Source organism: Biomphalaria glabrata, chromosome 3, assembly GCF_947242115.1.
Source record: "Biomphalaria glabrata chromosome 3, xgBioGlab47.1, whole genome shotgun sequence".
Lineage (NCBI taxonomy): Eukaryota > Metazoa > Mollusca > Gastropoda > Planorbidae > Biomphalaria > Biomphalaria glabrata.
The window spans coordinates 14,946,552-14,972,544 of record NC_074713.1 but is presented as its reverse complement, the minus strand read 5'-3'; the positions used below and the strand labels follow the sequence as shown (position 1 = coordinate 14,972,544).

At 38.2% G+C, this 25,993-nt stretch overlaps 1 protein-coding gene across 4 annotated transcripts in view; it reads left to right on the top strand.

The window, feature by feature from the left end:
• Positions 1-25,993, top strand: part of LOC106059254 (girdin-like) — a 71,241-nt gene that overhangs the window by 2,819 nt on the left and 42,429 nt on the right. The window lies entirely within an intron of this gene.

The following is a 25,993-nucleotide window of genomic DNA, read 5'->3' as shown; positions in this document are numbered from 1 at the left end:
TGCTTACTAATTTCTAGTTGCTTGGGAATTCCATGGCCCCACAATTTCCCCTTCCCAGGTGCAAAGTTACAGTTGTTTCTTGAAGGACATTACTCATCAAGCACTGGCTGGCCTCAATGCTTGTTGTTTACCTGCTTGCCACTCTCATGTCATGTCAATGAAAGTTTTGAGTGTTTAGCTACACCCTTTGACTTAAACCATTAGAACACGTATTTTACATTTCAACCCCTAGATCTTTTACTCTTGCATGTTAATATTGCAGGCAGATGAATTGTTAACACTAAAAGTAAACTGTAAATCAACCAATGAAGTCCATAATATTAGAGACAAAGTCTACTTACATATCAGTTATCAAAGTCTACGTACATATCAGTTATGATCTAATTGAAAGTTTACAAGATAGAACGCAATTTAATTTTTTTTTCAAAGTCATTCAACTGTGACACACATACACACACATACACAATAATCTAAACACGTGTTTACTTAGAAATGTTGAATTTGTACTTGTTGTACACATTTGGAGCCTACTACCAAGACGTGTTTTTTGGAGCCTACTACCAAGATGTGTTTACAACACTAAAGACGTGGTTTTGGTTGTATGTCTATTGAGCTGGAACGCCCCTTAATTTGAATGTATTATGGTTCGTCTGATCATCACACCTTTGCCTGAATATTTATTTGGCACATCGATTTTAGTAGCGTAGCCTTGCGCTGGACATCTGACCCCAAATGTGCTGAACGTGACGGGGGATCTGTTTCTAGCTAATTAAAACCCATTGACCTTGTCAGAATGGCAGGTTCATTATCAGCGTTAGAGTAGCGCCTCCTTTGTGAAATGGAGAAATGAGAGGGGTCTGTTTATATCACCTACCATTCCTAGAACAAACACAAAATATTCTAATCGTCATATGCCATTCCTTCTTCACAATTACAGATATATATATACTTATGTCGATTTTTTTTTTGAGTATTAATCTCATAAACCCACATGTTTTAAGAACTTTGATTAGCATTTATATAAACATATCGGGTCAATTTGGTCTTCGTCATTTACATTGAAAATTCAGTTTTTGATATTGAATGAACAAAATGACAACAATTCAGCTCTGTGATGAAGTGGAAACGAACAGAAAATATTATAGATAGATCTAAACCAGTGCAGTTTCTATCCAAAAAAAAAAAAAAGGACATACAGGCCTAACTATTTTAGTGGGTTAAACTTGATCTCTGCATGTTGTCATGGTCTAGTTCTAGATTAATGAACTACATTTTGTTGACTTTATTGCGTAAGAAATACATGCCAAGCATTTAACTGATCTAACAATCTCTGTTGTGCTTATCTTTTTCAAATATGCCCATTTTTGACCACTACTGGGAAGAAAAGGCAGCGTTTTGCTATCTATTTTTATGGGAAAAAAGTAAAACGCTGCTGTTTTTAACGGGCCTCTATCTAGGGGTGCTGGCAGACTTAAGCGTGTACCTGTACTGGAAAGAAACGATATGGGCGAAGTGATCTTTTTTAATGAAAGGAAAACAAAGTTTAGTTTGGAAATGGGGGGTGGGGGTGGGGGAGGAGTCCTTTAACAATTCTTTGTAGGTGTGTTAGAAGTTAAGACCGTTTTTTTTTTTAAACCTGTCTTAACTGACAGTTTTATTTTGCTGAAACACAGGTTATCTTTTCTTTGATGTCGTTATTTCAAGATTTTTTTGTTTAATTATGAGTGTACCGATTGATCATTGGTGGAAACGATAAAAGAGTGTTGTGGGGGGGGGGGGGAGGGTAACAGACATGGTTTGTTTATTACAGGAATAGGGGAAAAAGTTTATTAATGTTGATTCTCGTGGCTGTGTGCTCTACTCTACATATTACGTCACGTAGCTTTTTTTTTTTTGTAACTTGGTATTGCCGTTTTGTGTCGATAACAACCAAATGGTAGCAAGCAAGACATGACTAGTTCAGGGTGATGTGGTGGCTTCATTGTGATAATCATTTAGCATCTTCAGCTAATCTTAACAAATAGACTGGAAGAAACAAATCATAGATCTAGGTGAGGAGAGTGCATTTGAAAGCGGACTTGTGGGAAGAAATGACTGCATTTATTTCCATCATCGTTACCGCCACTCGTGGTTTTACTGTGGCCAGTAGCTTGGGTCTATGGAGGGGCTATGAGTCACGCGACGCCATGTTAGGGGGGACTTACCTGCCCTCTGGAAGGCCTTTCATTCAGGTTATCTATCAGTTGTACCTGTTTAGTCGACTAGGACAAATATGCAGTTATTCTTTAATGCTCTTGACATTGTCACTCTCATCTCTGGGCCCTAAAAGAAAATGTACACCTAGACTTTGTTTGTTAGGTTTTCGTTTGAGCTTTCCGACAATCAAGAAAGCAAAGGTTCGATCTCCTAGTTTCTTATCTGATTCCGTTGACTTAATTGTCCAGGAGGGCATTGTTGCCGGGCAGAGCTGTAAGCTTTTTATCAGTGTGACCATTTTCTAAACTACTGTTTGCCCTCCACCGTGGACGGCCCCTAGAGGCCAGTCCAAGCGGTGTGTGCTTAGATCAGAATGGGGTCATTCCGTCTGTCCGTTTTCCCACGAAGCCCTCTCGTGCATTGACTCGATCCCCTCCCACTTTGTTTTCCATGGTCGGGTTGACCTTTTTTTTTATGCCACTGAGAGACACATTGGCCCAGATGTAAAACAAGTGACCAATTTTCTTTCATATGTGTATAGCCTGCAATGAGAATCTTTGAACACAATTACAATTCATTCTTCTGTATCTCATGTATCCCGGAAACGTTTGGACTGTGGCGGGATGGGGGGTATGCATTCCCCCCCCCCCCTCCGGTTTGACTTCGTTTGTCTTGTCGTCTCTTTGTCTTGCATTGAGTTAATGTGGTCATAGTCTTTGCCCACATTGAGTTACATGTGATCATTGTCTTTGCCCACATTGAGTTACATGTGATCATTGTCTTTGCCCACATTGAGTTAATGTGATCATTGTCTTTGCCCACATTGAGTTAATGTGATCATTGTCTTTGCCCACATTGAGTTAATGTGATCATTGTCTTTGCCCACATTGAGTTAATGTGATCATTGTCTTTGCCCACATTGAGTTACATGTGATCATTGTCTTTGCCCACATTGAGTTACATGTGATCATTGTCTTTGCTCACATTGAGTTACATGTGATCATTGTCTTTGCCCACATTGAGTTAATGTGATCATTGTCTTTGCACACATTGAGTTAATGTGGTCATTGTCTTTGCCCACATTGAGTTAAAGTGGTTATTGTTTTTGTCCACATTGAGTTAATGTGGTCATTGTCTTTGCCCACATTGAGTTAATGTGGTCATAGTCTTTGTCCACATTGAGTTAATGTAGTCATTGTCTTAACCACTCGCTGTGTTAATATAGTAATAATAATAATAATAATTTTTTTTTTAACCGTGAGGAAATATGTTTTACAATTGTGTTTATACGATAGCACACAAAATATACGTTCATACCCCAGTTTCTCTTCAACATTGTGAATTTTGTAACTTTACATTTCGTTCAATGATTTCATCTCCAAAGGAACAAAAGAGTTCATGTGTCTGTTTTTGTGATCGGTGTCTTTCTCTTAAAATCCCTTTTGTGATGGTAAAATGTTAAAATCTTGAACCAGAGGGTGTTTTTTTTTTTTTGTTTAAAATCTTTACATCTTTCTTAGCAATGTTTTTTTTTTTCGTATATGTGTCCAAGTGCGGTCTGTTTCTTGTGAATGATTTTACAGCATTTAAGATTGTATAAGGTTATATATATATATATTTTTAATGATGAGATTGTCTGTATTTGCATCGTGGTCAACGTTTTTAAAATGGTTTGAGATTTTACAAGAATCACATCTGATTTGACCATCACTAGATTGACAGTAAGATTTGAAGCTGGGTGTTACCATCACTTGATTGACATTACCATTTGAAGCTGGGTGTTACCATCACTTGATTAATATTAACATTTAAAGCTGGATGTTACCATTGCCTCTGATGTGTGACAAAAGTAGCAAAATCAGTGTGAACTAAAGCAGTGGATAGTTTTTATCCAAGAATGTGCGGGCTTTATGTAAGTAAGTGCATCTGTAATATGTTTATAAATGATTAAAATCATTAGAAAAACGCGAAATAAATTCTCAGACCTGATTGTGGGTAGAGAGATTAAAAGTGTGACAGTCTTTTGATGAGGCAGGGCGATAGGCGTCTCATGTCACCAGTGTGTCAATGTGTCCTCCTGTCAGCGCAACTGGACACGAGAAGACACACCAAGCTTAAACTCCACCCGGGCCACGAATCAGAAACGCAGTGGGGACGGGAAGAGTGAGGACTACCACTATTGAATAGGATGCCGTGAATTCAAGCAGACGACACTGTGATGGTAGCTAGCATGGGACTATTTTCATTAACAGAATGCAACTGGGGAAAAAATGACATGGTCAAGCTAGGCTTCCTGACCAGATTGTTTAGAACTAAAATTGCTGCTTGGTTATGATATTTTCAAAACCAATATCGCAAAGCCTTGCCTACAACGCTGTATTGAACGTTAAGTCGATCAATGTAGGCCGTTGTTCGCCAGAAGTGACGAGGCATTTCAGTTTGGCATTGTGGGAATGTAAATTTATGTGCGTATGTCTACCGGCCGTAACGGAATGCTTTTCTCATGGACTGTAAATAATTGTAAATAGGTCATAAAGGCGAGGCACACTAGAATCGATCAATAAATTCGATAGTGAAGTTCTGTTTTCTTTTCCAAGTTCTCGTGTATTAGGAATGTATTGAAAGGACATCGGCTAGATAGAAGGTAAACGATACAGTCTACCATCTGACCAATGAAATGACGCGTAGTTTCCTCAACCAGAAGCCTATAAACACTTGCGGTGGCTTTTCCGTCACGTTGTTTATGTTTGACTTTATCATTGTTTGACTCTCGTCAATATTAATTAGCGTATTATCTATGTCATAGGTAGCAGGGTTTGGGGAAACAGTTTAGCCTAATCTTTCATTCCCTCCACAACTGAATTCAATCAGACGTTCCTGAATTGTTTGTTCCAGAGATTTCTAAACAAAAAAAAAAAAAAAAGACCGAATTATTCTTATCTGGGCGAATAGGTTGATTTTAATTAAATAATCTTTTTTTTTTTCAAGATTTGTACATTTTGTTTGTAAAATGAAAGTTTTATAGAAGCACACAGCATTGTAGATTCTTTTGAAAGAAGTGGTCATCATTAATATGAGTACATGTCTCCTGCAATAATACATATTGCCTTCAGTTTGTCTTTTTTTAACACATTATTAATTGTAACTTAAGATTAAAGTCATCATAATCTACCATATATGAGTCTGTTATTGTATCATTAAAAGTCTCATCTGTAGGTAACAAGTGGCGCCCATTAAGATAAGATAAGATAATTTTATTTATCCAATCAAATGGAAATTCAGTTTGACTACAATTGCAATTGACAACCTCAGCGTAACTACTTTACAAAAACAATGTGGATGAAAAATTCGAATAACATTCACTCACGAAACACATACACATTCACAACCAGCGCTTTATGAGTTTGACTTCTATGTACTTCTCGATAACGACAGCTGATCTTGTAACACTCTGACCGATAGTGGGATAAAGGAGTTTTTAAATCTTTCTGTTTAAGTTCTAATGGAAAGGAGACGACCACTTCGTTCAGATCTTATGTAACAGTGGTTTAATGGGTGCAGGTTGTCTTTAAGAATCGTGAGTGTTTTGGAAATGCATCTTTCTTGAAATAGCTCTTCAAGAGATGGTAGCCGTACTTGAGTGATATACGATGCTTTTTTAATTAGTCTATTAAGTCTATGTCTTTGTGCCAGTGAAGTATTACCATACCAGCAGGTAATGGCAAAGTTGATAAGACTGCTGATAGTTGCTGTGTAGAAAAGTTTGATTATTGTTTTGTCTATGTTAAATTTTCTTAGCTTTCTGAGATAGAAGAGTCGCTGGTGAATTTTCTTGTATATGTTTTGACAGCTTTTATTCCATTTCGGTTTGTTGTTGATAGTTGTACCTAGATATTTATATTCTTGTACTTGTTCTATGGTTTGGTTATTTATCTTTAGGTCTACATGTAAAAAAACCCCAACCCTCTACCCCCCCTCTGTATTTGGAAAGGCAACATGCAGGACTTCATGCATTCATGCATTCGAAGTCAAGGTGTTTTCAAATGAACATTTTGAATGGATGAAGGATTGTGATTGTTGATTGTAGTTCATAGTTACTGATATCCTTAAGTGAAGGTCTCTTTTAACTCTTTGTTAACTCAGAGCTACGCATTTTTCTTTCTATTAACAACTACTGCTATAATAGATCGCTATTGGCATATTTAAACAAAATGTAATTTATTGTGATCTAAACATATCGAAACTTGCCTTTAATCCTGTATTGCTTACCGAACAGCGGACCCGTTAGGGCCACATACGAGTTTGTTTAAAGTTATTATTATTCATTGTTTTGTTGTTTTTTTTTAATAAAAAAAAGACGATAATTTTATTGGTCCAAACAAATGGAAATTCAGTTTGACTACAGTTGTCCGCCTTAGCATAACTACTATAACAATAGTTATAACTTTTTTAAAAAGCTGTTATCAACTCACTCTGTCTGTCTTCTAAAAAGTTTGAACACTTTATTTCTCCCTCACCCAATCTCGGATCAAGTTGAAACTTTGCACAATTATTCATTGACGTACAGAGCAGAAAGGGAAGCACTAGAACTAGCTACTACCATACTAGCAAATCATCCAACTACCTCACACAGTCAGATTATCTTTCTAACCGATGCGAAAAAAAATGCTCCAAAGCTTGGAAAACTCTGATTCCTCCTATATAAAACGACTCAGGACAGCACTTATAAAGCTCAACAACAACAGCAAAAAACAACAACAACTGTTATTCAATGGATACCAGCACACATAGAACTAGTAGAATGCTGACCATGTCCTTTAAAACTGTTCTCTTTACCATGAGGCCCGTACAAGGCACTGGCCCCAAAACACCCCAATACAAAGAAAACTATATGGAGAGCTCCCTGATTTGGAAACCACTGCGCAGTTCATCTCATACACTGATCTAGTCATCTGAACACCCCAACAGTTCATCTCCTATATTGGTCTAGTCATCTGAACACTCCAACAGTTCATCTCCTATATTGGTCTAGTCATCTGAACACCCCAACAGTTCATCTCCTATATTGGTCTAGTCATCTGAACACTCCAACAGTTCATCTCCTATATTGGTCTAGTCATCTGAACACCCCAACAGTTCATCTCCTATATTGGTCTAGTCATCAGAACACTCCAACATAAACATGAGAACGAGGAAGAAGAAGAAGAGCATTGGCGAAGACAATATATGAATCAATAAAAAAATTACCAATTAGTCAATTAATTATTGGTAATTAATTATTTTGTTTGATATCGAAAGTTTAGCATGGCTACTCTCTTGCTTCTAGTGACAGTTTCCATTTCTTGCAGACTTGCTTCAAACCAGTCTTCATTTTTCTTTGTTTTGTTACCAAAGACCAGTGAGGATGTAGTATCACGTATGAGCGTCCAGGTTTTTTCTACCTCAGTCACTGAGAAGTTTTTGAAAGCTTCCTCTAATTTCTTTGTGAATTCGATGCTAAGATCAGCATTGTTTGTGTTTGCAGTATTCAGGCGTGCTTTTCTTTTTCCCTGTGATGAGTGGACCCCTAGCAACTTACAAGCTCTCAGATCTACTCGAAATGATGCCCAAAGAATAGCAAGACAGTGCGCAAACAAATACTGGCAGGACCTATGTGAAAACATCCAATCTTGTGCTGACTGTGGTAACATCAGAGGACTATACGAGGGCATGAAAAAGGCCTTTGGACCTCACACCAGCAAGTGTGCCCCACTTAAGTCAAAAGATGGCTCAATCATCACTGATCGTGCACTGCAAATGGAACGATGGGTAGAACACTATGCAGAACTTTACCAGATAGAAAATGTCATCTTGACAACTGCTTTGTCTAACTTCCCACCACTTTCAGTTTTGAGCGAATTAGATGAAACACCCTCTGTAAAGGAACTGAGCACAGCCATTGACATGCTTGCACACGGGAATGCACCCGGAAGAGATGGTATTCCTGCTGAAGTCATTCAGGCTGGAAAGCATGGCCTAATCAAGCCACTCTATGAACTGCTAAGTCTATGCTGGGAGCAAGGAATAGTCTCCCAAGAATTGAAGGATGCCAACATAGTAACGATTTACAAAAATAAGGGGCATTTCACTTCTTAGCATAGTTGGGAAGGCTTATGCCAGAGTAATACTGAAGCGACTACAGATCTTGGCAGAACGAGTTTACCCAGAATCGCACTGTGGCTTTAGGGCCGGTAGATCCACAACAGATATGATCTTCTCCCTGCGACAGCTTCAGGAGAAAAGCAGAGAACAAAGGCAGCCCCTCTTTATAGCTTTTATTGACTTGACCAAGGCGTTTGACCTTGTCAGCAGAACCGGCTTGTTTGCCGTATTAGAGAGAATCAGCTGTCCTAACAAGCTACGGAAACTAGTGTCAGCTTTTCATAAAAACATGCAGGGCACCGTACAATCTGACAGTTCCGCCTCTAGACCATTCTCCATCAAGAGCGCAGTAAAACAAGGATGTGTTCTAGCTCCAACACTATTCGGCATCTTCTTTTCAGTTGTACTCACCAGCGCGTTCAAATCCCTGGAAGATGGAATATATATCCACAGTAGATCCGATGGAAAGCTATTTAATCTGGCACGCCTTAAAGCCAAAACGAAGAGACGGCGTATCTTGATTAGAGAACTGCTGTTCGCAGACGATGCCGCACTAATATCTCATTCACAAGAAGGATTACAGAGGCTTGCTGCTTGTCAAGAGTTTGGCCTTACAATTAGCCTCTCCAAGACTGAAATCATGGCACAAGATGTCATACACATTGATACACATTGGAAATCACACACTTACGGTGGTGCAGGAATTCACATACTTGGGAACAACAATAGCCAGCAACCTAGAGTTAGACACTGAGCTGACCAAAAGAATAGGAAAGGCTTCTGCAGCAATGGCAAAACTCTCTAAGCGTGTGTGGGAAAATAACAAATTGACCACGGCAACAAAAATCCTTGTCTACAATGCCTGCATTCTGAGTACACTTCTCTATGGCAGTGAGAGTTGGGCAACGTACATGCGTCAAGAGCACAGATTAAATAACTTTCACCTACGCTGCCTGCGACGCATACTGTGCATCTCCTGGAGGGATCTTGTCACCAACCAGGAAGTTTTGACACGGGCTACACATACACAGCACGAAGCCGCAGACAGAGAAGCAAAGAGAGCCCTAAATCATGCGGTGTCAGGAACCCAAATTCCCTACTCGGACCTGAGACAAAGTATTGCCTCTGCCACCTATCGAGAGTGGCAGAACCGATGGGAGGCTGAGACTCACAGTAAACTCAGGCAGATTGTGGCGGATGTCAGGTGGCGGCCCACATCTAAGGGTCTGACAAGGCGTGGTAGCACAACCATGTCCAGACTTAGGATTGGCCACACCTACATCACGCACTCTTTTGTACTGAAGAGAGAGGAGCCCCCACTTTGCGAGTACTGTGACTCTCGCCTCACCGTGGAACATATCCTCGTTGATTGCCCCAGATACCAGGATGTCAGGGCGAAATATTTTAGAGCCACTAATCTAAAAACACTATTTAATAATGTCGACCCTGGGAAGGTACTGGGCTTTATTCGGGAAGTGGGGCTATCTACGAAGATCTGATTTCTGAATTTGTGAACATGCACTATTTACATTAGATTTTTACCAAATATTTAAATTTTTACTACCTTTACTATTTTAACTGTGAATAGACCTTGATTTTAATTATATGACTGTATAGAATCTGGTCCTTGTTGTTTAGAGAGAGAGTAGTCCTTAAGGGACTGCAGGCACGACATGGCCTAAATTGTGCCGATGTGCCTCAAATCAAAAATCAAATCAATCATACACAGCATCTACGCTCTCCTTCAACAGAGAAGACTACGCTGGCTCGGTCATGTCGCTGCTCGCATGCCAGATGGAAGAATCCCTAAAGACATCCTGTACGCTGAGCTAGCAGAGGGCGCCAGACCCAAGGGTCGCCCAAGACTAACTTAAAGAGATGTCTGCAAGCGAGACATGAGAGCCATGGGCATCGACCAAAGTATGTGGGAGGAGATAGCCCAAGACCGGACAGCATGGAGACGTGCTGGTACGAACTTTGCTGAATGCAAAAGAAATGAAGCTGCATCGGTCAAGAGAAAGAAAAAGAAAGCTGCCCTGTCAGTGAGCCCTAGGACAGATGAATATAAATGCTCGAACTGTGGCAAACTCTGCCGTTCCAAAATTGGCTTGATCAGCAACTCCAGATTCTGCTCCGTCTCAAGACGCAACCAAAGCCAGTGACTCATCTGGGCGCATCCATTGTCTTACGAGATAGAAGGAGCCATATATGATATTGAAAAGGGGAAATATCGTCTACATTATTGAGAAGTATAATTGTGAGTAAGGAGTCCTTCCCCATTAGATAAGCTTTTTTTTAAAATAACTTTTTTAGATTTTAACTTGCATAAATCTGAACACTCAGGTCATTAGATAATTAAATTAGTCTCTCCGTGTATCAAGTTAGTTCCTTGGCTGTCAACGTGGGTGAGATATCACAGTAGTATACTAGGAAGATTGACTGTCCTGACAATGGAATGTTTATCTTCAATGTTGACTCTGTATTGACAAAACTTCACATACTTAATGTTGAATGTACAGTTGTGTTGCTTGTGCCACTGAAGAAAACAACAACAAAACAAACGTTGTATGGCTCCCATAGTGAGTTGTGGAGTGGCCGTAAAATGTGGGCAAGTGTTGACCAGTGGGTCAAGCACAACTCATGACGTCATCTCATTCAGGTTAGCGAGTGGTACTAGATATTTGTAAGAGGTCGCGGTCTATAGCCTACAAATATTCGGTATTGAGATATTAGTGGAGTCAATTATTTCAATGCTTAGTCTGTGTGTACACACAGTCAGACTGGTTTTATTATATGGCGTAAAATAACGATAGAGGATTCGCGCAAAGGCAGTCTTTCTTTCCTTTTAGAGAACCATTGTTAGCTACTCACCATAGCTCCGTGGAGCTAATCCCCCGCCATGATTCCAACTTGAGATGGTCATTTTTACAACCAAATGCCTTACCACTCAGCCATCAAATATTGTATATACACTTGGGCTCTTTTCGTAAGCCCCTGACTTAGCAGTCATAAAAAGTATTTTTCCTTGCACACCAGCCACTTTGCTATATAGACAAGGTATGTATCAAAACAATGTTCGTGTTGCCCTGGTGCCAGAGCCCCTGAGCCCAGGTCATTGTTAGTATGTGACATAATGATCTGTAGACACGAAAGTCAGCTGTGTATCGACATTGCCAGGTGCATTCCAGAAGTAGTGATTAATGTCACATAGGCTAGCCCCAGTGTGCTTTTGGTAAAGGGGGGTAAGAATTCGATCATGTTTATATAGTTGAGTTAAGGTTCGTTAACAAAATAGTTTTATAATTATTTTACTTTGTAGTCTTTTCTTGACAGTACAGTCACATCTTGGGTTCAGAAGTTATATATTATTATTGTTATTATGTATTATTATATTAGACGTGTATTGTTTTAAGGTGATAGATACAGATGCAGCTCCTAACATTAATTAAAAAAAAACAAAACATGATGCTGATTTCTTATCACTTAGCGAATATACGGGCCCTAGCGTAATAGCTGGGCTTGTTGGCCACTCCGTCATAATGTCTATCAATCTGCTTACCCAGAGTCAAGAGTATGTTATATTTAAAACTATCAACGATTGATGGAGCAATACTTTAGACACATCTACCGACTTGTGAGCTGGCAGCAGATTTGTAGATTATTAGGTCTATCACTTCATTTGTTGGAGGACATTGGAAGTCCCTTGACACGAGGCTCTACTGGGATCAACATCAACTTGGTCCTAGCCCCAGACCGCACTAGAGGAGGAGAGATGTGAGGACAAGCTGATCAGAAGAAGGGCATGAGATGAACTACAGTCGTACTACGACTGAAGGCTGCCAACAGTAGAGGACTAGTACTTAGTAGAAATTTCCTCAGATTGAAATGCCTTGTCTGGATCTTGCCCTATCTCGAAATTAGTTTTGTGGACAGAACCCTATCCTACTTGTTTAGTGCATTTATCATGGTGCTTGCTTTTGAGATCTGAATAAGCAACCCTACACTACTGTTGTACAAATGTACAAATAACATCTAGTATAAAAAAAAATTAAAAGGTCACCGGCTGTCTTGGCATCAACACCAGAAGTCTTAATTGGGCAGCAGACGGTACGAATCAGAATAGATCACTGCCCAGTGTAAAAAAAACAAAACCAAAAGAAGTTGTAAATGAGGGGCGGGTAGGCAGTGTCATTGATGAGTCTCCCTGTTCAGAGGCCACTATTTCCCCCCACTCCCCCCACTTTTCCCTGTTTTTTTTTTCGCTCTTGTTCTTGTCTCAGCTGTTTGTGGGAGAAAGATACGAATGTCTCTTGAGTTTGAACCATTTCTCGAGTCGTAATTAAACCAATCATTAGCTTAACAAGCCTTACTGTATGTCTTGCTTACATACGTGGTTGTGTGATTGTGTATCTATATATAGATCTTGGAAATTTAGAACTTGTCAATATCTTATGCGAGTCTGTTGTTAAAAAATAGCGTTTGATGCTTTGGTTGTTGGTACTATTGTTGGGGAATTACTCTTTCTTGCGTTTTCATGGAAATATAAATACTGTATTCACTCCATTTAAAAGCAGTTCTACACATGTACTTGAATGGTCTAGTTGATGACAAGCATGAACCCCAAAACAGCCTTAAAAAAATAAACATTTAAACTTTACCCTCTTTCTTATGCCATTATCAACCGCCAAAAAAAAATCTCAAAAAGTTGTTTTCAAACTTAAACATACGCACTTGCCTATAAATAAATAAATAAATAAATATATATATATATATATATATATATATATATATATATATATATATATATATATATGTATATATATGTATATATATATAATATAATTCTCTACGTAGCCCACCCATGCAGGACACCATACACGCACGCCGACTTTCTCACTCTCTTTCCTATATACTATTATTACTATAGTTAGTCCATCGTGGTTCAATGATGACCACTTGGTCATCCAGGGGGCTGAGGGCTTTGCACTGGGGTTTTATGCCTCCTCATGTGGCTGGTGAGACCTATGTGAGCCCGGAATGTTCGGCCGCACACTGGGCAGGTTATTCCAGCTGGAGCTAGTGTCGTTTGCCTTGCTTTTCTTCTCTGGCGTTTTTCTTCTGCCAGCTTTGTTCTCTTTTCCTCAGCAACCTGTGCGCCAGTTTTCACAGCGCGACGCCATGATGCTCTGTCATGTGCCTCTGTCTCCCAGGTGCCTGGGTCTATGCTGAACGCCTTCAGAGAAGCTTTGAGGGTGTCCCTGAAGCGCTTTCTTTGACCACTTTGCGAGCGCTTTCCTTCGCTTAGCTGGCCATATAAGAGTCGTTTAGGGATGCGGTGGTCTTCCATTCTGCAGACATGTCCTGCCCATCGCAACCGAGACTGCATCGGTATGGTGTGGATGCTTTGCAGACACGCTCTTCGAAGGACTTCAGTATCTGGTATTTTGTCTTGCCATTTGACATTCAGTATTTTTCTCAGACATCTCATGTGGAAGTGGTTCAGTTTCTTTGCATGTTTTCTGTACACTGTCCATGTTTCTGAGGCATAGAGCAATGTAGGGAGGATGACGGCTCTATAGAACCCTAGCTTTGCTTTGTGGTGATACTATGTCTGTTCCAGACGTTTTTAGACAGTCCGCCACAGGATGCACTGGCCTTGGCGATACGAAGGTCGATTTCACTATCGATCGAAAGCTTTCTTGAAATCAATAAAGACATGGAAAAGATTCTCTTGGTGTTCGAGATATTTTTCACAGAGTATTCTGAGGTTTAGGATTTGTTCTGTTGTGCTGCGACCTTGTCTAAAGCCCGCTTGTTCTTCTGATATAATTTAATATAACTTTTAACAGTGAATTGCTGGGATGGCTTATGAGGCTGATGGTGCGATAGTTTTGACAGAGTTGTAAGTTGCCTTTCTTTGGAAGGGTGATGATGAGTGATTGGGTCCTGGGTTTAGGCCCTTCTCCTGACGGCCAGATGTTGTTGCAAATCATAACAAGTGCATTTATCATGGTTTCTCCTCCCGCCTTTAGAAGTTCACCATGAATGTTGTCAACTCCGGCAGACTTTCCCTTTTTCAGGGCTTTCACTGTGCTACTTCCGAGCGAAGGATTGGATAGTCGTCTGTGTTAGATACTGCCGGGACATTTAATATATCTGTATCTCCTGAGATTTCAAACTTCTATATGGGGGATATTAAATATGAAACATACAATAATTAATAAGCTTCTTGAGCCCTTAGATTCACTCTTATAATAGTAGATCTACATCTATTTTAATAGTATCTAGACTCTAGATCTAGATTTAAATATATGTAGGCCTACAGGCAAATGTTTTTATTAAAAAATGGATTTCGGTCGATCAGCTATTTTGATAGCTCCATTCATACTATTTTTACATTTACTTATAACATTATTATTTTAACACTCCCAATGACTATATATATATATATATATAATAGAGAGAGAGAGAGAGAGAGAGAGAGAGAGAGAGAGAGAGAGACAATCTTCACACAAAATATATTTAAAGGACTGAATAGAATACTCATCTCTGGACTACTAGTTTACAGAAAGCCTTGTACCCGTTTGTGTGTGTGGCATGATTTAGAGTCTCTGGTGTTCACTCGACGACTACAACAGTAATGGCTGCACGACATAAAATGTTCCGTGTCCATTTGTCTTCGTCCACTTTTCAATACGTGCGTGTGTGCGCGCTGAATCTTTCTTTCAGATTTAGGTCGCTACTGTTTGTTCCAGACGGGTTTAATTATAGACTGACCACCTGTCTTTGACGAATGCCATTGAAATCGTAATGGAAATCTCTTTTGTTATATGAATCTTTAAACTGGTTCATCTCTTGAATAGTGTGCTCTCTTGAATCGTATTTTTACTGGATTTTATAAGAAACGTTTGGCTGAAATTTTAAGGAAATTAAAAAAAAAAAGTCTACATACGTTCCTTAAAACTACAGCCAGTGAACTGACCTAAACAACTATAGCCAGCAAAATGTATTAAAAAAACAACAACTACAAAACTTAAAAAAAAAAACCAACATAGATTATATTAGAGGAATAACCGCACAACCACTGCAACTTATCAGTACAGCAAGACATATCTCCCTTTTTCTTTATATAACAATATTAATTAATTCCGACTAATTAATTAACTAATTGGTCATTTTAAAAAATACATTCATCTGTTGCCATCGACAATAAATAATTGTGCAAAGTTTCAACTCAAAATCGGAACTAACTTGTATAAGATTTGTCCCAGACAGACGGACAGAGTGAGCTGATGTAAAGCTTTGTTAAAAGAGAAGTTTGTGGTTGTAATGAATGATTTGGTTTTGTACACTGGCTCACTTCTTGGCCTTCATGGCTTTTGATTGAATGTGAATGAGTTTGTGATGATTATCATGAACAAGATACTGCAGACTGAAACTAGTCTTACACTCGAACTACGAACAAAATCACCGAAATATAGCTTCAATGACTATCTAGTTTTAACGCTACAGATCTGTACTACGTACCAAGGTATTTTAGAGAGTAAACTTACTTACTTACTATAGGCACATGTAGGAACTTAGTAGGAGCCTAGTATATAATTAGCTTTTAATACTTAAAAAAAAAATTCTATTGATTTATTGTCTAGCGCACTTTTTTTCCCCGCGCAAACACACAGCCGTATCACGTCCGTGGCATTCATATCCCGGCTAATTATATGTTTAAACTTGGACCTTCGGAAGTGTAGCAGACGACAAAACATTTGTTTTCAATGCAGACGACCGTTTGTCTTTGTGTTTTGAGGGCACACTTTTCAGTTCTGACCCCCCGTCAATGCACTCAAGGGAATGTGCATATTTTTGTAAAAATCATGACATTGTTGTGTTGGATACTACTGAATACGTGTTCACGCGAGTCCATCGCAGAAGTGGCACATTACATATGAAATTAGTTTCAATTGTAAACTGTGCTATTGCAGAAAACATGCTTTGAAATGCTGAGCGTCATTGATCTGGCCGTCTGAGTCGATATCACAATGAAGTCAACAGTATGTTATTGGCTCTTTGAGTCAGTCCCCCCCCCCCCCCCCCCCCCGGCCTTACCTTTTAATCATAAATTCGTATCATTAAAAAATATGCTTTAGATAGATTTGTTTGAATTGCCAAAAAAAAAAAAGACTAAGCTAACTAATAAGAGATGAATAAATAAGCACATTTTTTAGTGAACAAATAAATAAATAATGAAATAAATTAAATGTATAGTTTAACGATGTGATTCATTTTGTGTGTGTGTGTGTGCGCCTGGGTTTAGAGTTTTCAGTCTGTCAACATATCCACGTCATCACAAGAAGTTTTGAACTTCTTTCAGTGTCAGCATCTATCAAGCCAACTGGAAACTTTAAAAAAAAGATGAATCTAGTAGTTATCCTTGTAAACTTCAATTTAGAAATAGATCTCTATGAAGTACAGTGAACTGGTGAAGTCCTCGCTCACTGCAAGTTGGTTGCTTGGCACGCGCCAGTACTCTTCTTAATCATGAACACGTTTCTTCAACTAGAATCGAACCCTCAATCTTTTTGTTCCTGTGTCTAGATTTCGCCCCTGCCATTTCTTTCCCTGCCAACTATTAATTTTGATGTTTTGTTTAGTTCATTGCCACCTGGCTGTAGTAAACGGAACGGTACATCCAATTGGGTCGTCACAACACCATACATTCGATACTAATACATGTGTGGAGTACTTACTGTTCAGTCTATGCCCAACTGGGTTGCCAGACAGCAAAGGAGGATAGAAGAGAGGACAAATCCTTACAAAGAAAGGAAAAAAAGTAAATTTCAAATCTAGCTTTCAGTTTGAACTGTGAAAACGCTACAATGAAACGTCAGTAAATGAAAGACTGTACAACATATTTCTCAAAGAACTTATTGCAGTAGTTCATCATTCGGGTTTATAGAATCAAGTAGCTGTATTTCCTTTGAGAAGAATAAATGGAGAGTCTGATTCTCTGTTTTGTCCCTGTGCGTTGACCAGCGAAATCGCTTTTAAAATAAAAAAAAATTCACGGTTTTACGTGAATAGCATTAAAAATACGAGATCACTTTTCACGAAACTGGTTTTACAAAAACAAGCAAAAACGTCACAAGTTTCTGTCCTACTAATGAATTCAGATTGCAGTACTAGTCAATAATCAACTGTCCATCGTTGGCATCAATAGCCCATTCCTTTAGGACAATGCACGACACTACATCAGTGAGTTTTAACGACTGAGTCACAGCCGGGCAGTTATAACACACAAGGCCACAATGCCTGCAGGTCGGACCTGAAATATAAATCAGGTTAGGTTTCAAAAATATAATAAATATTATCTGACTCTCACGTTTTGTTGTTCTAAACTGTTATCACTAAAGACTGTTTCATTATTCCCTGGTCTAACCAATATGACGTAGTGGAAGAAGAAAGAATTGGATTATTTGTGAAGTTGGTGAACCGGTTAGATGAAATAATTAGATCTAATGCAGCACTGTATGAGAACATGCAGAATAGTGATAATTGTGGGCCTCCAACTGAAACCGCCATTCGATCTCCATACACTATCAATAAAGTAATTGCTCGTTAAAATTGTAAGGGTATTACATTCGAGAAAAAAAAAAAAGCTAATGATAAGCCTTCGTTGATAACATGAGTGTAATATTAATATAATAGAGTTTCAAAAAGTGTTGGTTTAAAAAAATGTAGGAATAACTTTTCTTTTATTATAGTACATGTCTTAATGAAAGCATTGTTTTCAACATTCTGAAGGGCCCCGAATATATATATGAATACACACACACACACATATGTATATATATATATATAAAGTAAAGTAAAGTACCCTTTTCAGATCTTGCAAGCTATAAATGTCATGCATGTTTCTATGGCCGAAGGTTAATGAGGGTGTCATGTGGCCAGCCTACCTTTATTTACTTATGTCATGTACCCATTTGAGTTGTGTGGACATAGGGGTGTCTTACAAATTTCAAAATTAATAATACCAGTCTTCACCCAGATTCGATCTCGAGACCATTTGGGTAGGAAGCCCAGCGCTGACCACTCAGTCACCAAGCCTCTGTGAATGTGTAGATGTAGCCGCCTTTGTCTTGGTCTTGTTTCATCGAAACGGCAGTATGTCAACAAGTGATCATATTGTCTATTTCTGTCTATCGGTGTCGGAACTACTCCTTCAAGTCTCTGTCTTGGTGCTTATGTTGTGTGCGAGTCTCAAGCACAGAGTCGGTTGTGGGCCATAAAGTGGAGCAGCCGTCTCGTACTCGATTGTAGAGGCTCTCATACCAATACATCTGTACCAGGTTGAGGTGTACTGTACATAACACCTCCCGCCCCCATCTCTTGTTTCTTTCAAGTTATACATAACTCGTTCCAATTCGATGATGACGAAAGTTTGGATCAAACTAATAGGGAATACAACCCTCTTTCTTAAGCCATTCCCCATCCCCTCAATTTGTTTCCCCAATCCCTTTCTATGTTTTCTGAGCTTTCAATGGCAAAATTTCCCTAAGAGAAAGTCATCCCACTAAGTTCATTTTCAAAAACTTCATTTTATTATTTAGTTATTATTATTATTACTACTATCGACATTATTTAAGCAATACAATACAATCGCAAGGAAAAAGAAATGAAAGCGATATTGAGAAATATAAAGAAAAATAGGATAATAGATAAAATGAAAAAAGATTATGAAAGAAAGAAAGTAAACGTTCGATGGCTAGGACGCTAGATATTGAGGCCAAAGGAAAAGCCCTTGCTGAAAACAGGCGCAGAAAACAAAAAAGACTTCCGGCGTACAACGGCTTTGTCTGCATCAGTCGTAACAAAATATGAAGGGCGCAAATGGGTTCGCTTAGTCATGTGAAGCACCGCACTCATCCTTAACCTTCGGAATCGAAGACATTGCCCTTAGTTTAAAAGATCACTGTTGCCAATGAAATGATAAAAATAACTTTGAGCTAAATGCGAAAAAAAGCATAGAAATGTGATTTTATTGTGCTCAAAAATGATCTCTTCAAATACATAGCATATCAACACCACATTGTGTACACCAAAAACACCGAAATAGTAACCCGGTCTACAGCTATACAACCATAAATACAAATCTCCAATGAATTTTTGTTGTTGATTTAAGATCTAGTTGTGGCTACAAAGGTGTCTGAGTATATTTATTTTCTGCTACGCTATCGAGTGTTTTAAGTCATTATCATTGTGCTTATCGGTGGGTCAAGTATCTTCAACGTTGGCATATACATGAGGACGTTGTTTTGTTTTTTCACTTTCACATACACACTGTGTTCCCATACTTCGTCATTGTTGTTCGTTGGCATTAACTCTTTCTCTCCTTTATTATTTAACACGTTCTGGTGGAATCTACGTTGGTATCGTCAGTTAGGAGAGAAAGAGTTAAGATGTAATAGACTTATTCCACTAGAAACGTGACATTTATTATAAGTATCATCCCAAGATTCGCCTTAATATCTCCTAACACAGTACTTAACAACAAAAAAGGTTATGAAAGATTATCCAAGCGGCCCTCGGGACGTAGATCTAGTTTTCTTACAGAGAGGGCGAGATGAAGCACGATTGGCGTGTTCTTATTCCCCCTGTTGTAATTATGTTCTGCTCTGCAATAAGGAAGATGAATACATGTTACATATAGTTCAATTATAACAGCCCATGAGTGCCATTAAGATGTATTTCTATTGCTGGGGGAATGCTGCCATATATTTCAGTACAAAGCTTCAGTTAGTTTTGATAATGAAAGCATCGATCTATTTTTCTCTGTTTCTTGTATGCAGATGTTGAACGAGTAAGGCTGTGTTGTACCGATACTTGAAAGAACTTAAGAGATAACTTAGCGGAGAAAGAATGAATTGCGAAAATATGAAATGCCTGTCACTAGCCTATCTATATATGTGGTATTCAAAATACAGCCCGCGGGCCAGATCCAGCCCGTGACTCGATGCGCTTCGACATTTCTGCCAACAGCGGGTAATGAAGTCGTATAGTAAAGGGTAGTTTCTACTGGACCGGACGTTATGCGGGCTCTGAAACATGTTGGAAATTCAAATGGCCCCAAGTTCGAAACTTGATGAGAACCACTAAAAAAAAAAAAAGTGGTTAACTTTTATTGAAACTAACCGTGTCACCAAGGTGTTAACGAGTGCGTATTGATAGAAAGATGTCACTTCATGAAGGGAAAGAACTCTTTTGATTTTCAGGCTTGTATTTGTCGTCTGCTGATCTGGCCGACTGTAGATGAAGAAATGCTTGGGTCTCCAAAGTAAACAGATTGAGAGACTAGGGCTATGTTGATAAGTCTGTGTGTGTGTGTGTGTGTGATGCCGTGCTAGATTGATTTTGGATGTTCAGAGATATTTTCGTGGACATTTCTAAAAAATCATCAATAAGAAAAGTCTTGAATTATTTTCAGACTTGCCTGTTTTTTTATTTGTTTTTAACTAGTACATTTCTTTGCATATTTTTGCTTCAAAATGTAAAAAACGAGCCAAATGTAGTCTATATAATTTCTTTTTTTTAATTTATTATTTTTTAAACACAGCTTATCTGAGGGAAAGAATCTCTCCCTGCCATATATGTATATATAAATAAATAAATAAAAATAAATTCGGAATAAACTCCCCTTTTGTATTAAAAAAATAATTAATTACCAGTAATTTGTTAATTTTTGATTGATTGTCATCAACTATAAATAATTATGTAGAATCCAAAGTAAAAAAAAAAATAATTACCAGTAATTGGTTAATTTTTTATTGAAAGTTGTAATGCCATCAACCATAAATAATTATGTAAATTCCAACTTGATCCGGGGATGGGAAGTTGGAGAAAAAATTACTTTACATAGGAAGAGGAATAACTCCAAACATATTTATATACACAGCCACTCTCCCAATAAGTAGCATTTCTTTCCTTCATTCTATACCAAACAAAATAATTAATACTACTAATTAATTAACTAGTTGGTTAATATTTTGATTGATTATGTTTTGTTAGTTAGGGATGTGTAAAGATTCATCTTGATCTGTGGAAGAAATAACGTGTAATACATTGTACCAGACAAACAGTTGATAGGAGTTTTTGTTTTCAAGTACATATTTACTAAGAGCTGATCATTTTTCACATAACTAATCATTATTTACATTCGATCTTACAGTTGCTTGTCGTGATTGATAGAGTGGTCTAGCGTGTTTATTTATTTTTAGAAGTTCCACGCAGTCATTTTCACAGATTCACGGTGGGAAGCTTGGCCGAGAGGCTAGGTACGCTTGAACTTGGCTTGGCTACCTAAGAAGGGGGCTCGAGGTTGTGTTTACTGAGTGCCGAAAGGCAGCACGGAAAACCTTCTCCCAGATACCCCCTCTAGATACACACACAAACATGTATAGTAAGCCTTACATTTTAGAATGCTTGAAATGCTTTTTAGAATCACACACAGACAATTTTAAGTACCAGTGGCTTCTAAAATATAAACCAAATAAAAGTCCTAAAGACTTTCCCAGTGCAGAAGGTAAATGTGGATTGATAGTCTTCAACTAATACAAGGTTCTAGTGTATAACGAAATTGGTTACCACCCTATGTCACAAATACCGATCAACTGAGAGATTTTCTTTTTTTGAGTCGTTCTGTTATTCCCGCCGTAATGATCACATCGCCTCAAGAGATTCTTAATTTCATCTTTGTGTATCGATCCACTGGAGTTTGTCCAACTTGGTCCAATCGTTACGGTCACTTCAAGTAGAGTAAAGTGCTGAAGCAGCTACAGTTGCTTTGGGTGAACATCAACCTTGCCCCTCCAGTTTCGTGTCTTTAAAACACAAAACAACAACCAACTGTTTGTCCCTTGTTTTGATTTGTTAAAAGTTTGTATAGAGACGTATAATTTAACAAAAGAAAATAGAGAGTGCTGGTGAAAGCCAACAGGCCAGACTCAAGTCCTGGGTTCAAGCCCCAGGTTCAAGTCCAGGGTTCACATTTTCTCTCCTTATTTGTAGGTACTTAATACATACAGTTGGGGCCGATTAATCGGCCCACATCGGGTCGCGATCGTTTTGGTCTTTATAACCGGCTTGTCTGTTTACCCGGGTTCAATGGTACTTCAGGATTCGGTCCGAATTAGCGGATGGTCCATTTAACCGGATTTTAACTGTACTTCGTAGTTTCTACTCACCACACCCAAGCTAGGTAGCCACCTGGCTCCACGTTAGCTTCTACTAAGCTTTATATCGAAAGGCATCGGATAATTGCAGTGACATTTTAGAGAATCTCCAGACAGTGGTGCAGACTTGTTCAGCGAGACGCCCTCATCCGAGAATAGAACAGTCTTGAGCTCGCCCTACTCTAAAGTGTCGCTATCAATAATCCAGTTAGAATTGAAGTTCTTGCATGCATTGCTTTTAACTCATAAGAAAAATACATGTAGGTATTGAATCGTTATTTAATTAAGTATAACTTGTTAATTACTGCCGGGACAACACACATTTGCTAAAGGATTTAGCATTTAGAAATATTGAACCTCATCCAATGGCAACATCTTTTAATTTTCATAACTATTTCGGTAATCTTGTAGATCAGCGTCCCTAATGATTTTTTTTCAAGAAGTTCCTTGTTGCACTGCCTCGTTGTTGTACTGCTTAATAAGTGAGGTACTTCTAATCTATTGTGTACATAGCTCCTTTATAGTCTTGTTTTTCTTGGACTATTAATATAATGAGTAGAACTTGCCTAGTGGTAGCATTTAAAACAACAATGTGTTATCTTCAAACTAAATGGTATGTATGTTTTTTTGAAAGTTTTATAGCACGGCTACATTTGATTGACATGCTGAAAATGTAAGTTCTTAAGTTCTTTGTGCGTCTTAATTTCTACCCACAGTATCTGCACGTATATACGTTTTGTATTGGCGAATGGTCGGGACGCTAAAAAATGGCATTCAGGCTTGGAACAAATGGCAATCACTTGTTACGATCGGACTTGGAACTTAAAAGTCAGTAAAACCATTAAGAAAATGGCTTATACTGAGACTCAGTGCTGAGTCACTGTTTGGACTAGCAAGACCAGATAGTAGAGATAAAAGCACTAATATCTTCCCAATGGCATCCTTGACCTCTTGGAGCTGACCTCTCAATGACAGCATAACCAGTACATTTCGACCGTTGAGATGTCAGGCGAAAATGGCCGAAGGCTACGTCTATTCTGCCAAAGAACACGAGCCTGAATAAGACAGGTCACACAAAAAGCCCTACGATACTGACCGGAAGTGAAAGCTTGACAGCCGGATATTAAATTGACGGGAAATTCTACAGATCTTAATGTTTCGCATTTCTTGGAGCGCCGTTGTCATAATTTTTTGTTTGTTTTACTTTGCTGAGGTCTTGTATTGACGCCATGTTTATTTCTTGCAATCTATGTATAGCTTGGTCATTTAGTTCTTCAAAACAAAACTACGGCTATTTGATGCTAGCGTCATGAAGTCTTTAAAACAAAACTACGGCTTCTTGGTGCTAGCGTCATTAAGTCTTCAAAACAAAACTACGGCTACTTGGTGCTAGCGTCATGAAGTCTTCAAAACAAAACTACGGCTATTTGATGCTAGCGTCATGAAGTCTTTAAAACAAAACTACGGCTACTTGGTGCTAGCGTCATTAAGTCTTCAAAACAAAACTACGGCTACTTGGTGCTAGCGTCATGAAGTCTTCAAAACAAAACTACGGCTACTTGGTGCTAGCGTCATGAAGTCTTTAAAGCAAAGCGTCTGATTAAGGGACATACCAGAGCGTAAAACACACACACACACACAGAACTTGACTACCGGCCTATATATTCAATTGAACTATTTCTACTTTGTAACTTTTTAAAGTAAAAAAAAGTAAAATTCCCCTTTCAGACTTTGCGATGTATAGGGTCATCTGTTTCTGTAGCTCACGGTTAATGAGGGTGTCATGCAGCCAGCACAACGACCAACAGACTTTACCTTTTACCAATCTAATGTCAGGAGCCCTAAGGTTCCCGAAATGAAAAATCCCAGTCTCAACCGGGATTCAAACCCGGGACACCTCGGTTCTGAAGCCAAGCGCTTTAACTCTCATTATTTCTACTAAAAGAATCCAACAATGTCAGTTCAGTGCAAAACTACTAAGGTCACTGTGATTCACAATATCATTATTAATACTTTACTCTTCCCTAGATCTATTTACGTTTATGTTGGTCTCAGTTTGTATTCAAGACCTTTTTTTTTTGTTACTAAACTGAATGGGAATGAATCTAATTGGTTCTAGTGTATTGTGATCTCTGTGTTGGAGATTGGTCTGTAGCGGCCTATACCTTTATTATAGAACACTCGCCTAATGAATATTTATGCTGCTTTGTCAGTTTGATGACATGGTTAATGACCATGTCCAGTTCAAGCGTGTCTTTCATGGACCACACGCTGTCTGCCAATTCCATGTTTCTATTCTGTTTGTGTTTGATTAATTATAAGCTAGGGAGATGTTTGTGTAACATTTCAGGCTGAAGATTTGTATCAAACGTTGTACTGGCTGCAACCTATTTTGTTTGTTGCATGTCTCAACCTTACATACTCTGCTCACGTGGTCACGTTGATCTGTAGGATCTGACCATCACAAAGGAGATACAAGACGCAGAAACTTGATCTGTACGATCTGACCATCACAAAGGAGATACAAGACACACAAACTCTTTTAGTCCCCTGGCGATCGGATCATTGAATACAATTCAACTATCTGATAGAAACATTTGTAAATGATGAGTGAGTCTGGTGTGAAGGTATATTTTGGTTTTCTATAGTTATCATGATTCGTTTGGTGTAATGCACAAATTGTAAGACTAATTTCCTTATGGATAATAAAGATTATTATTCTTATTTATATTTCTGTTACTGAATGTGCCTTTCCAATTACCCAATAATACAGAAATTAGGTTGTTGTGCAAATACACCTTAACTTTAAAAAATCTTTTGTGCATTATTAGATTTCTTAAATTGATTTTTTATCTGTATGAAATTTGGCACACAGTTGCAAGAAAATATGCAGAATGTTGTGAACTAAAATTACATTTGTATCTAACTATCTATAATAAGTTCTTCTTTTTTCCCCCACTCTGCATGTAATAGATGGTAATATATTATATTTCAGCACTCAATAAATGGTAATATATTATATTTCAAACATATACAACAAGGGAAGTAAACTCAAAATTGTCAATGATGTAGCTCTATTATTAGTTTTATCTACTTATGAGCATTGTTAATATCAATTATTCATTTATTGAAGCTGTTAATTTATCATAAAAAAGGGTTATATTTGAAAAAAAAAAGTTTTTAACAACTTATGAATGATTGCATTTTGAAGAAATTATGACATTATTCTTACTATTTGTATAATTGTGGTAGAATTAGTTTCATTTCCTTGATGAATAAAGAGAACATTTATTCCTAGAAACATTTTATAACAGAAGTTGTTAAGACAAACTTACACCAAAATGAAATGTTACAATACAAAGTCTCAAGTTGGAAAGCAAAAGTTTTGAAAATTGTCTAGTAGGGAATCGCCGCTGTTTGCACCTTTATCC